Below are 13,772 nucleotides of genomic sequence, written 5' to 3'. Positions count from 1 at the left end.
AACAAATTAATCTGGTATACTCATTTAAGTTTCGCACATTACGGAGCCAGAAAATGTTTTCTTATACTGAGGCAGAACTGTTATTTTACCAACATGGAGAAACGTATTCGACGAGTTTTAGCGTCATGTAAAATCTGCCAGAAAGCTAAGTCAGATACGACTTCACACATTCCTCCGTTACATCCCATTGTACCTGTTAAATTGAGACACATGGCCGCTGTAGACATTTTTGGTCCGATTCCCGGAAATAATAGAGGTTTTTGCTACATCTTTGTCGCTGTCGAACTCACTTCAAAATTTGTTACCTTCACTCTGTTACGCAAAGCTACTGCTAAAACTGTTTCGAAAGAATTTGTAAAACATTTTCTATTTCATGTAGGGCATTTATTGAAAGTAATTTCCGACAATGGATCACAGTTTCGATCTGCTATATGGACACGTATGTTACGAGCTAGAAACATTTCTCCGATCTATATATCCAAGTACCATGCTTCTTCGAACCCTTGTGAACGATTAATGAAAGAAATTGGTAAACTGTGCAGAATATACTGCCATAAAAAACATGTTGATTGGGACACACACATACTGTAATTCCAGGATGTAATTAATTCAATACCAAATGAATCTACTATGCTATCTCCGACTGTTATACTGAAAAATGTTTAACTACCTAACAAAATTAAAGAATTAGTAACCTTTCCTACATCTCGTCAACTACGACACTATGAAATAATTGACATTGCGCTGAACAACATTAAACGTGCTGCAGAGCGCCGGAGAAGACAGCAAAAACAGGTTTGTACACGCCGTGACTTTCATATTGGACAGAAGATATTGGTACGCACTCATTATTTATCTAACAAATGAAAAAGTAGATGTAGTAAATTTGAGCTTCTATACGCAGGTCCATATCGAATTCGCAGCATTCCTCACCCCAATGTAGTACACGTCGAAACTTTGAGAACCAGAAAAACCAAAGGGAATCACCATATCTCCAACATCAAACCCTTTACTGAATGAACATACTTTATGATTTATCACACTGTAATGCCATTTCCTAATTTTTTTATGACCACTTATGCAATTATATTCACATGAACACTTACTCATGATTATCGTATTTTTTCTTGGCAAGTGCCCGGCAAGGTAAGGTTAGCAGGTCGCTCTTCTTGTCGTTACACATCAGACCGTGCACATTTTTCCAGATGAACTTACACATTTTATGACCACTTATGCAATTATATTTATGTGATTACTTACTGATGAATATCGTATTCTTTCTTGGCAAGTGCCTGGCAAGGTAAGGTTAGCAGGTCGCATTTCTTGTCGTTACGCATCACACCGTGCACATTTTCCATTTTTCATGTATGTATGATCGTTTTCCTGTTTTGTTTGTATGCACTATGAAATATTTAAGATATAACAAACACCAGTTGGCTTTGACATTATACCTTATGATATCTCAACATCGTGACTATTTTACTTTTTTTTTTTTTTTTTGCTGCTACATTGTGATATTCTGTGTACTTTTTTGCATCTGAACACTGTCTATATTTTTTGAGATATTACGTTTTCTGTCATGCTATGTTGTATGCTCAATTATATCATTCGGAACCAGTTTTTATTTAATGGGTATATGATTTAAATGCAAGACATTAATCTTTGTTCATCATTTTCAGAAAGAAATAACGTGTAAAATAAATAAATTAAACAGGAATGGGAATTTCACCTTCGGAATGAACGAAAGAAGACGCAATACCTCGTCACGAAGAGTAAATGGATCAGAATTAACAAGCATTAACAAGAATATACTATACACATCGTATGATAGCAGTCTTAACTAATTTTTTCTTTCAGAATACGAGGCGATTGATGCAGGCTGTCAGACAGAACTACACATCTTAGTTTTAGTGATGAAATATGCTAGAAATAAGGAACTCTATACTGTGAATAGTTGTATAATGAATAATGAAGTGACTTTTTTGTAGATGGTAATGAATGGTGATGAATAATGATGCAGAATATGCTAACATGGATAATGAAGTTTTTCTTTGCAGGTGATGATAGTAATGATAATGAAGTTTTTCTTTGCAGATGAAAATAATGATGAAGTTTATATATGTACTGTTAGTTAAGAAATGCTATGTAGTTATTTAGGTATTTGTTGCAGTTCGTTTTGACAGTATGTCTTATGTCGCATGGTATGATGACTGAAGGTTTTGGAAAGGACAGCTAGAGTACATATATGTTTAATAGACATTTCATTACCTGTTAATTCGAAGTTCACTACTTTTCAACATAATATGCGTTTCTTCTTTCGGCTTAATAATACATTTTGCATTTTTTGCAGGAGAATTTATTCACGAAATTAATACGCTATAGGCAGTTAATCATTAAACCTGTTCTAGTACTTGCATTTTTTCTTACCCATTTGTATGATTCATGAATGTGATCACATATACTCCACTTGTTTCATAACTTTGCTACAGCTGACTCATGACGAATGACATTACACATCTTTATTTGCAGCAATAGCTCAAAAGCAAATATTGTTATGCCCCAGCAATTAATCATCGATCTCAAGGCAATGCATTGCTAGCACAAAAAAAATGTATTACCAGTCCCAAATAATGCTACCACTTTAGGAGAATTCTGAGTAATACTGAATAATGTTTTCTAATCACAGACCTTGAGTAATAGTTACAGTGTGTTACATTTAAAATATGTCCTATGTCACTGGCATGATCAGTTCTGAATGATGCTTTGTAATAATGCATAAATACTATGCCAATAATTTCTGTAAATAATATTTTGTTATACTCTATAATTGCTATGCCATTTTGAATGATAACTTCTGAATAATACTGAATAAGATTTTATAAAAATATAAGAATACTTTGTAACTGGCCAATGAGTGCCAATAATTATTTTAAATATGTCGTATGTCACTTGAATGATGAAAAATGTTTTGTACTATTCAATACTTGCTGGCCAATGACTGCCAATGATTACTATAACTAAGTGAATTATGTTAATATTATGCCATTCATTAGCTCCTGTTTTGAATGATGACTTCTGATGTTTTGTAGCTGGCCAATGGGTGTCAATGATTACTATAACTAAGTGAATTATGTTAATACTGTGCCATTCATTAGCTCCTGTTTTGAATTATGACTTCTGATGGTTTGTAACTGGCCAATGAGTGCCAATGTTCACTGTAATCAGGTGATTTATGAACATTATTCTGTAATACTTCATACATGGTACAGAAATGTTCAGTAACTGGGTGATGAGTGCCACCAATTACTCAAATCAGTTGTTAGACTAGCGTAATTCTCAATGAAGACTAGTATGTTACTTAATGTCCTTCACCTTCTGACCTAATTACCAGAAATTACTGCAATATCCGTTTGGCCTGTCTATCCTCATGCTCATGGAGCACGATATTTGGTTTTTGCACTAATTCTACGTTGGTGTACCTTACAAGAACGTGGTGTTGACACGACATGCTATCCACCACCTTGAGCGATGGAGATGTTATTATGGTCCCACTGTTTGGTGTACCTAATGTACTACCAAAATGATAACATGGAATATTACTACGACATTTCAGTGTCTTGGCTACACTGATTAATACTTCAAGGAAAAGAACTTCAGATTGCCTCACTTGGTGTTGTGCTTCTGTGGGAAGATATGGACTTTCAGTGCAGCTGCGTGCAACCTAATGTGCTACAACCATGACGCAATCCTTCCCATTCCTTTCCTAGTTCTTGTAAAATGCTAAAGACATATACAATGTGTGTGCACTTCATTTCATTTGTTAACAAGATCAGTTGTCCGAAATAGGGTAAAGACTTCTACAGTGCGTGTGCACTTTTTTCACTTCATGATATATTATGTAAATATGCTAATGACTTTTACAGTCCGTGTGCACTTTATTTCACTCCTTGATATGTTTATTTGTTGTAAAAATGTTTAAGACTTCAACAGTACGTGTGCACTTTATGCGATTTGTTAATATGATTTGTACTCATTGCTTATACATTTTGTGATTTCCTGATATGTTCTCTACTATAGTGCGTGTGCACTTTTGTCATTTGTTAATATGATTTGTATTCATTACATATGTACTACAGTGCGTGTGCACTTTTGTCATTTGTTAATACGATTTGCACTCATTGTGTTTACATTTTGTCTTTGCTTGATATGTTCTGTACTCAGTGCATGTGCACTATATTTTATTTCATGTTCTGTACTTATATATATGTATATATTCTGTGATTGTAAACTTAGTTAATTAAGAAAAATTTGTTGCTCATGGCAAGTCCAATTGACTCACCATCGCTGTCAAATTTTTGCCCCCCCCCCCCCCCCCCCAGTGGAAGGTTATGTAAGACGTATGCGTTGCCGGCGATGGCCGAGGCATAGGAGAGTCTCTGACCAGAGAGCAGTAAGTAGTTAGTTGTTGCATGTCGCGAGTCGGCATCAGTCTGTGCTTGTCTTCAGTAGTATGCAGTAGTCTGCAGTAGTCGACAGTAGTCGGCGCGTGCCTGCGCGTGTCGGCAGTCTGCTCTGGTCGGGTCTCTGGAGGATGAGTATTATTGTAGAAGGTAAAGAAGCAGCCTTGCGCATATCTAGTAATGTATATTAACTGTCATTAATTTGTTTTTAAAAAATGCCCCAATAATAATTTTTATAATATAAAGTAATTTTTTAAAGAAAAGCATTCATTTCAATTTAAAGAATATTTCCAATGCATGATCATTCCTTCCAAGAATCAGAAAAAAATATACGCCAGCATTGCACGAAGTTGTGCCAAAAAATTTCTACATAAGAGCAGATATATATTCGCAGTTTTTATTGAGGTAAGAATTTTTCCTTTTTTATTCAGAATACAGGGCCGAGGCGCAGCGCTGCTGTCGTCATAAAATGTACCAGGTTACTGAATTTTTTTTTATTATTTCGGTGTTTAGGAATTTTTTTTCTGTTTCGATCTTAACATTAAATGAGAAAAGAATTTTGTGGGTACATTAAATGTGATTGCATTTCTGCACAGAAATTATAAATGGGAGCCACTTTTGTTCAGAGGTTACATTAAAATTAATTTTTTTCAGAAGTTACAATATTTAAAAAATCATTTAATTAATATTTCCGTGGAGGGTTTACGCTTGGTTCATTTAAATTATTTTGTGGGGAGGTTACACGGTGGCCGTGCGGTTCTAGGCACTTCAGTCAGGAACCGCGCGACTGCTACGGTCGCAGGTTCGAATCCTGCTTCGGGCATGGATGTGTGTGATGTCCTTAAGTTAGTTAGGGTTCAGTAGTTCTAAGTTCTAGCGGACTGATGACCTCAGATGTTGAGTCCCATAGTGCTTACAGCCATTTGAACCATTTTGTGTTCATATTGGACACAGTGATCTGATGACGATAAGTCAAAACGGTCATAAATAAAGCATTTGACGACCAAGAAGTTTTAGAGGAATTACTATATGCCTATATCGTTTCATTTACGATATTGAAATTACTTAACAATTTGTATCTACACAATGCGTTTTCTCTCGTTTGATACGTTAGACCAAAGTTGTTAAGCAGGCGGCATATCACAGCAGGTGGCTTAATTTAAACGATAATACTGTACTTTGTGCAACCTGTTTTCAGTATGATGTCCGTAACTAATTCTTATGAGGCAAAGAACATCCAGATGTTGTTAAATATTGACAAACTTCTAACAGGAATATCTTCAGCTATTAGGTAACTAGGGAACTGTCCTCTCACGTGTGCCAAGACTATAGCTTCAGCTTTTACAGAGTCGTTAGCTGGGGATTATTCTTCCTTGCTCCGGATCTAAGATTTTCACCGGTGGCTGTTTAAACGCGCTGGAGAGAAGCTGGAAAAGTACTAACAGGCACTAAAGCTCTTCGATAATAATGTCGGTGTTTAACTTGAATACCTAACTACTCTACATTCTGCTCAACTATTTAGATAACTCTGCTTAATCACCATTTAATTCGTAGTAGCAGTTCTCTAAGAGGATAGAACATTCTGAGAAAGAAATCTGGGTTGCTCTCTCGTCTGGCGCTTGTCTCCTTGTATCTGCATTAGACACTTAACGCACGCCATACTTGCATTTTATGCCATTTAAATAAATTATAGTAACAGTGATTAAAACATATGAGTATTAACAATACACAATTTCTCCGGAAGACCGTCACAAGATTATGTTTAAGACATCTACTAGATACCAGTAATGGTTAGACAAAAATTACCACTCTAAAAATGACCACTGAATGTCAAAATTTATTAGACGACTTATATTTTGCGGCATATTCATAGCAAGTCAGCACACACATACAAATAATACAATCAATAACGAATTCTGAACTACGTATCTATGGATTGGAAATTCATCTAAACTCTTTTGAAATTTGAATACACCGACGCCTGTTTTCGATAAAAACATTAATTTATGTATGCTGCAACTGTAAAATAATTAATTTCATACACCACTGGCCATTAAAATTGCTACACTACGAAGATGACGTGCTACAGACGCGAAATTTGACCGACAGGAAGAAGATGCTGTGATTTGCAAATGATTAGCTTTTCAGAGCATTAACACAAGTTTGACGCCGGTGGCGACGCCTACAACGTGCTGACATGAGGAAAGTTTCCAACCGATTTCACATAGACAAACAGCAGTTGACCGGCGTTGCCTGGTGAAACGTTGTTGTGATGCCTCGTGTAAGGAGGAGGAATGTGTACCATCACGTTTCCGACTTTGATAAAGGTCGGATTGTAGCCTACCGCGATTGTGGTTTATGGTATCGCGACATTGCTGCTTGCTTTGGTCGAGATTCAATGAATGTTAACAGAATATGGAATCGGTGGGTTCAGGAGGGTAATACGGAACGCCGTGGTGGATCCCAACGGCCTCGCATCAGTAGCACTCGAGATGATAGGCATCTTATCCGCATGGCTGTAACGGATCGTGCAGCCACGTCTCGATCCCTGAGTCAACAGATGAGGACGTTTGCAAGACAACAGCCATCTGCACGAACAGTTCGACGACGTTTGCAGCACCATAGACTATCAGTTCGGTTACCCCTGACGCTGCATCACGGATAGGAGCGCCTGTGATGGTGTACTCAACGATGAACCTGGGTGCACGAATGGCAAAACGTCATTTTTTCAGATGAACCCAGGCTCTGTTTACAGCATCATGATGGTCGCGTCCGTGTTTGGTGACATCGCGATGAACGCATGTTGGAAGCGTGTATTCGTCATCGCTATACTGGCGTATCACCCGGCGTGATGGTATGGGGTGCAATTGGTTACACGTCTCGGTCACCTCTTGTTCGCAATGACGGCACTTTGAACGTAACATTTCAGATGTGCTACGACACGTGGCTCTACCCTTAATTCGATCCCTGCGAAACCCTACATTGCAGCAGGATAATGCACGACCGCATGTTGCAGGTCCTGTACAGGCCTTTCTGGATACAGAAAATGTTCGAGTGCTGCCCTGGCCAGCACATTCTCCTGATCTCTTACCAACTGAAAACGTCTTGCTAATGGTGGCCGAGCAACTGGCTCGTCACAGTACGCCAGTCACTACTCTTGATGAACTGTGGTCTCGTGTTGAAGCTGCATGGGCAGCTGTACCTGTACACGCCATCCAAGCTCTGTTTGACTCAATGCCCATGCGTATCAAGGCCGTTATTACGGCTAGAGGTGGTTGTTCTGGGTACTGATTTATCAGGATCTATGCACTCAAATTGCGTGAAAATGAAATCACATGTCAGTTCTAGTATAATACATTTGTCCAATGAACACCCGTTTGTCATCTGCATATCTTCTTGGTATAGCAATTTTAATGGCCAGTTGTGTAAGATCACCAGTTACCCACTATTCAGGGTGATTAAGTTTCCCCTATGCATAGGTTTATGCAGCTTGCAGTGTCTTCAAATATCACGTGTAAGTGTTCCACACTCGCTAGGCATGAGCTATTGCTCCTACCGAAAAAACGAGCAGGACCTTTCTGCAAGAAATTTGTTGCAGTTAATTTTTTTACTGGTACACATTTTCTCTATACTCTGCAGTTCTCGAATTATTCTAGATGAACGTACAAAAGTGGCCTTTAAAGCCGTTTTTCTTGAATAACTCGAAAACTGTGACCTCCAGCGAAAACCTATCACAGTACAAAGTTTAACTACATTACATTTTCTACTAAAAGTTCCCGTTCATTTTCTTTTAGTAAGACTGATAGTTCACATATAGCGAGTGAGAAAACATGGAAATATGGAACGTGGATTTAGAGAGCATCGTGGATTGTATAAAACCCAATGGTAGGGGCAGCTCAACTACCCTGTATATTGGGGATAAGATATCTACAACAAAGGAAGATACCATCTGGACCATCTGGGCCACTTGCTGTGTTTTATTTGGCTAATCCGTTTCCGTCCATGACACAGGTCATCTTCAGATTCACGTAAGTGATAAAAGAAGAAGAAGGGTTACTACACTACAAAAATGTTAGTAATGGGGCATTAAAAAGATATAGACCTATTTATGTGGGCTGATGTTGGGTGAGATGGTGATGGATTTAATTCATTCGAGGGTGGTGGTGGTGGTAAGTTCTACGGGACCAAACTGCTGAGGTCATCGGTCCCTCAGCTTTCACACTACTTACTATAACTCAAAGTAACTTACTCTAAGGACAACACACACACCCATGCCCGAGGGAGGACTCGAACATTCGACGGGGGGAGCCACGCGAGCGGTGACAAAGCACCTCAGACAGCACGGTTACCCCGCGCGGCGTTTGAGAGTGCTGAAATATATTATCAGCTCCTGATAAAACATACATAAGGTTTCTTACAATTTCATATGTACACTTTCTGTATTTTTTCTGTGACACCTCACCCTGACGATAAGCTGCCGTTCGCAGTAATAGCGATGGTATGTTACGAAGTCGCGATGATCTACTTTCATTTTTAGACTGTCATAGATTTTATTTTAAATCTTACATTGCTGTTCTTCTTCGATTAGCTGCGCGAATGTGACGATTTATATTAAGAGTCGAAATCGATGACCCAAACAAAGGACAGCAAGTGACTCAGACGGTGTGTTTCTTTAGTTAGAGTGGTCACTGTTCGCAGAGACGCAGTGTCTTCAGTTATAAAGATAAAGATTTTGGTGAAAGATATGGAAACACGGGGAGAAACGCTTGCTTGATAATAAATGCACATGCTAGACAAGGTCGCAGGTAGCTCTGTTGTATTTGACCACGAATGGCTCCTGTGCAATGTTGTGAGCGGTCGTAACTACGGCCGTGTCAAAAGGGAGCGGCAAGGTTCTCTGCCCGAAAGCTCATACAGTGAAAACTTGTTTCTTTCTGCCTCTGAATAAGTTGTAACTTTGATATTTAGAGGGTGCTTTCTGATTATAATTTTAAATGTGTTTCTTTTAAAAAAAATGCTTTTAGGCACTATTAAAGTGAATAAAATTCCCATTTGTTAAAAGGAATTTGGTTATGATTTCATCAGTTACTCCCTGGCAACTACTTCCATGCTTACATAGTGTGATTAAATGTGTTAATGTTCTTGATGAATCGCTTGTAAATAAAATAAATTCTTGAGAATATTCTTTGAAAATAAATCACGGTTCAACATTGTCGCTGTTACCACCATCATCGTTAGCTGAACTTACTAGTATTTTGCAGGAAAATGGGTATACGGTGTCCTTCAAAACTGTGCAGGACCTGTATTTATCCATTCCGAGATGACTGGAAGCTATTTCGAATGCCAACGGCTTTCCTTCAGCATACTGGGTAACATGTTGTGTATTTGGTGTTTTCCATAGTTTTGCCCAACCCCTATATCTACTACTGACGGGTGACTCTAGGCAGAGGTGACGAAATATGAGCAGGAGAGCTCTGCTTCACTCAAGCGTACATGTGTTTCAGCACCACAAACCATTTACTGCCAGTATCTTCCAACAGGAACCATCGGCATCATCGCTTGGATATCGCGAGTACATGCTTCACGGAAATACCTTAGCAACGTCTTCGAAGAGTACTCCAGAGAGCGTCATGACATTTCTACTAGACTCTGACCTCACCCTCCTCTCTCCCCTCCCAGTCATGCAAAGAAAACCTCCGACTTGCGTGACACGATCGGCTGCGTTTTAAGAAAACTGCTCTTGTGCCGACGGCAGTAACCACTTCGTCGCGCTTTCAGAGATGATGTCAGTCGCAGTTACAGAAGCCTTTGTGTCACGGTAATGGAGATCGTGTGTTCAGTAGTCATGGATTACGCGTGCGTGAGTTAAGAGCAGCTGACGTGTGCGCGTGTGCATGTTTTCGAGCCAGTGCTGCGTCTGATAGCCACCATAATGTGCCGATGCGTACTGACAGATAGCAGGCGGCGAGACGACGAGATGGCGAGACGAGATGCAGTGTGCGTGGTTAGCCCCTCCCTCACTCCCAAAGGGCTGGCCGTCACGACAAGTGCTCCCACATGTCCCATGCATCGCTGTCTGTTGAGGCCCTGTTGTTTCCCTCGTCCCCCCTAGCAACAACACTAAATACTCAAGTGTTTGTTTTTAACGTGTATGAAATCATGTATCTTAGACAGTTATTCTTCACAGAGAATTATTATAAGAAAAGTTATGAACTGAAAAAGTAAGCATAGAAAAGAAAAACATAATAAATAACCGAACGAAAATTAACACTCAATCGTTAGTTAATCTAATAAAACCCCTCTAACCACCGCAAAATCAGTATCACATTAAGTAGGCAACAAACCCATTCAAGAACATCCACCACAGTAACATAATGAAGTAGTTCAAATAAAGTAATAACTTGCACGCACAGACGTTATATCTCCCCCCTCGCCTAAGATTCACCAACTCACCCGCTTCGCCACGCCGGCCGCTGTGGCCGAGCAATTCTAGGCACTTCAGTCTGGAACCGCACGACCACTACGGTTGCAGGTTCGAATCCTGCCTCGGGCATGGATGTGTGTGATGTCCTTAGCTTAGTTAGGTTTAAGGCCGCTAAATTATCCACTCGAATTGACCGTAATGTCCTACAAATCTATTACGAAAAACTAAGATCCGTTGACATGATGAATTGTCATCCATATAAAAAACCTATTGTTGTTTGGGAACATGAAGTCCATGAATGGCTGCAAATGGTTTCGAAGTAGCCGAACATAGTCATTTCCTGTCATAGATCTACGTAAACACAGCCCACACAATTACGGAGGCATCACCAGCTCGCACAGTGCCTCTTTGTCAGTGTAGGTCCATGGCTCCATGTGGTCCGGGCCACACTAACTGAAATCGGGAGTCGTCTGACCAGATCACGATTTTCCAGTCGTCTAGCGTCCAACCTATGTGGTCACGAGCTCAGGAGAGGCACTGCAGGCGATGTCGTGCTGTTAGCAAAGGCACTCGCGTAGGTCATCTGCTGCCATAGCCCATTAACCGAACATTTTGCTGCACTAACTTGCATTACGCCCCATATTGATTTCTGCAGTTATTTTGGCAGTGTTGCTTGTCTGTTAGCAATGAAAACTCTACGCACACGCCAATGCTCTCGGTCGTTAAGTAAAATGGTCAGCCGTTGTATAGTCCATGGTGAGAAATAATGTCTGTAATTTGGTATAATCGACACTCTCTTGACACTGTGGATATTGGAATACTGAATTCCTTAATTAAGTTCTGCTGTATTGGCTGCTGTAGGAGTCAGCATCGACACAAACAAGGAAAGAGAGAAGTTGTGATGGGACAGAAGGAATCCAAAACGTGACACTTGCAGATGAGCAGAAAGGTTTATTTCTAAAATGGAAAGGAACATCACTTCTCGTTACGAGGTGGGTTGATGGGCTTCCATGCCTCCTACATGCACGTACTTTTGCGCTCTATTACTACTCACAGAGCGCTGTCTAAGTATCGTCTTCCTATTACTCAGTACTGATGCTCTTGAAATCTGCGATCAAACTGGTCGACCAACCAAAGGCTGCTGGTTAGGTCAGCATTGACAGGGGACGCTGATCTCTGTCTTCCTGGAGCTGTGCCCTCTCTTTCCACGGCTCGCGGGTCAGTGGCTTCTTGATACGGTTTCGCAAAGCTCCGCTGGTCCGTGTGCAGTCGGTGCCTTAGGACTGCACAACTTCTGAGACTCAACGTCCCATGTGTCCAGTTCCAACTAACATTTCGCGTTCAGGGTCTGCTGATTCCCTTCTGGCTGCCATGATCACGGAGGAAACCTTTCCACTTGAATCACCAATGCATTACCCTTTTATACCTTGTGTAAGCGATACTACCGTCATATGTATATGTGCATATCGCTATCCCATGACTTTTGTAGCTTCAGGTATGAAATTGCTATGTAATGCAACATTATTTTATTATTATTATTATTATTACTTCTATATATGACTGTAGTATCTGTTCCCGAAAGAACAGTTACCGTGGATGACCATGCAGCTTTGCTAGAAATGAAATGATAATTAAATGGACACCCTAGCTGCAAACTGGCGTTGATGTACTTCGTTGGGGACATGTTGAAAATGTGTGCCCCGACCGGGACTCGAACCCGGGATCTCCTGCTTACATGGCAGACGCTCTATCCATCTGAGCCACCGCGGGCACAGAGGATAGTGCGTCTGCAGGGACTTATCCCTTGCACGCTCCCCGTGAGGTCCACATTCCCAACATGTCCACACCACTACATTCGTAGTGCGCCTAATAGATGTTTGCCCATCATACTCATTAGTCGTGGCAGATTAATCTACCAAGTCCCGTACGAGTTCGGGCATAGCGTGTGCGTTCGCACAAGAAGGTCAATGGCCGGGAAGCCATATTTTAACTATATATGACGGTAGTATCTGTTCCCGAAAGAACAGTTACCGTGGATGACCATGCAGCTTTGCTAGAAATGAAATGATAATTAAATGGACACCCTAGCTGCAAACAGGCGTTGATGTACTTCATTGGGGACATGTTGAAAATGTGTGCCCCGACCGGGACTCGAACCCGGGATCTCCTGCTTACGTGGCAGACGCGCTATCCATCTGAGCCACCGCGGGCACAGAGGATAGTGCGTCTGCAGGGACTTATCACTTGCACGCTCCCTGTGAGATCCACATTCCCAACATGTCCACACCACTACATTCGTAGTGCACCTAATAAATGTTTGCCCATTATACTCATTACTCGTGGCAGATTAATCTACCAGGCGGTGGCTCAGATGGATAGAGCGTCTGCCATGTAAGCAGGAGATCCCGGGTTCGAGTCCCGGTCGGGACACACATTTTCAACATGTCCCCAATGAAGTACATCAACGCCTGTTTGCAGCTAGGGTGTCCATTTAATTATCATTTCGCTTATTATTACTTCGTTTAGCCTTTCGACGAGCACTGACAACAGATTGAAACGCCCCTGTTGGTCCTCTCCACTGAGAGTAAGCCGTTAGCACACGGACAGTGCATTCGAACGTCAACGATGAGTGTGCCGAGTCCAACATGCTGCTGAAGACTCAGAAACGATGTGGATTGTGCATACAGTACGCTTGTCTGAACACGGTATACGCGATCACAGCATGCTCCAGTGGCAATTAACGGTTGCATGTGGCTTGCAAATCACACAGTTTGTTTACGAAATAGAAGGGCGTAAAATTCCTACATCATATCTAGTAAAGTGCACGTTTCCTCTCTTGTCCATGAGGTAGCCATGTCGTTCTATCTGCAGTATGCATAAATAAAAAC

At 40.7% G+C, this 13,772-nt stretch overlaps 1 non-coding gene across 1 annotated transcript; it reads right to left on the bottom strand.

Annotated features, from left to right (window-relative positions):
* Positions 1-12,580: 12,580 nt before the first annotated feature.
* On the bottom strand, positions 12,581-12,655 carry Trnat-ugu. The gene has a single exon. It is a non-coding gene; the product is annotated as a tRNA-Thr (tRNA).
* Between the last annotated feature and the right edge of the window lie 1,117 nt (positions 12,656-13,772).

Source organism: Schistocerca piceifrons, chromosome 1 (genome assembly GCF_021461385.2).
Source record: "Schistocerca piceifrons isolate TAMUIC-IGC-003096 chromosome 1, iqSchPice1.1, whole genome shotgun sequence".
NCBI lineage: Eukaryota > Metazoa > Arthropoda > Insecta > Orthoptera > Acrididae > Schistocerca > Schistocerca piceifrons.
The sequence above is the reverse complement of the archived record's forward strand: the minus strand, read 5'-3'. Positions and strand labels throughout refer to the sequence as shown.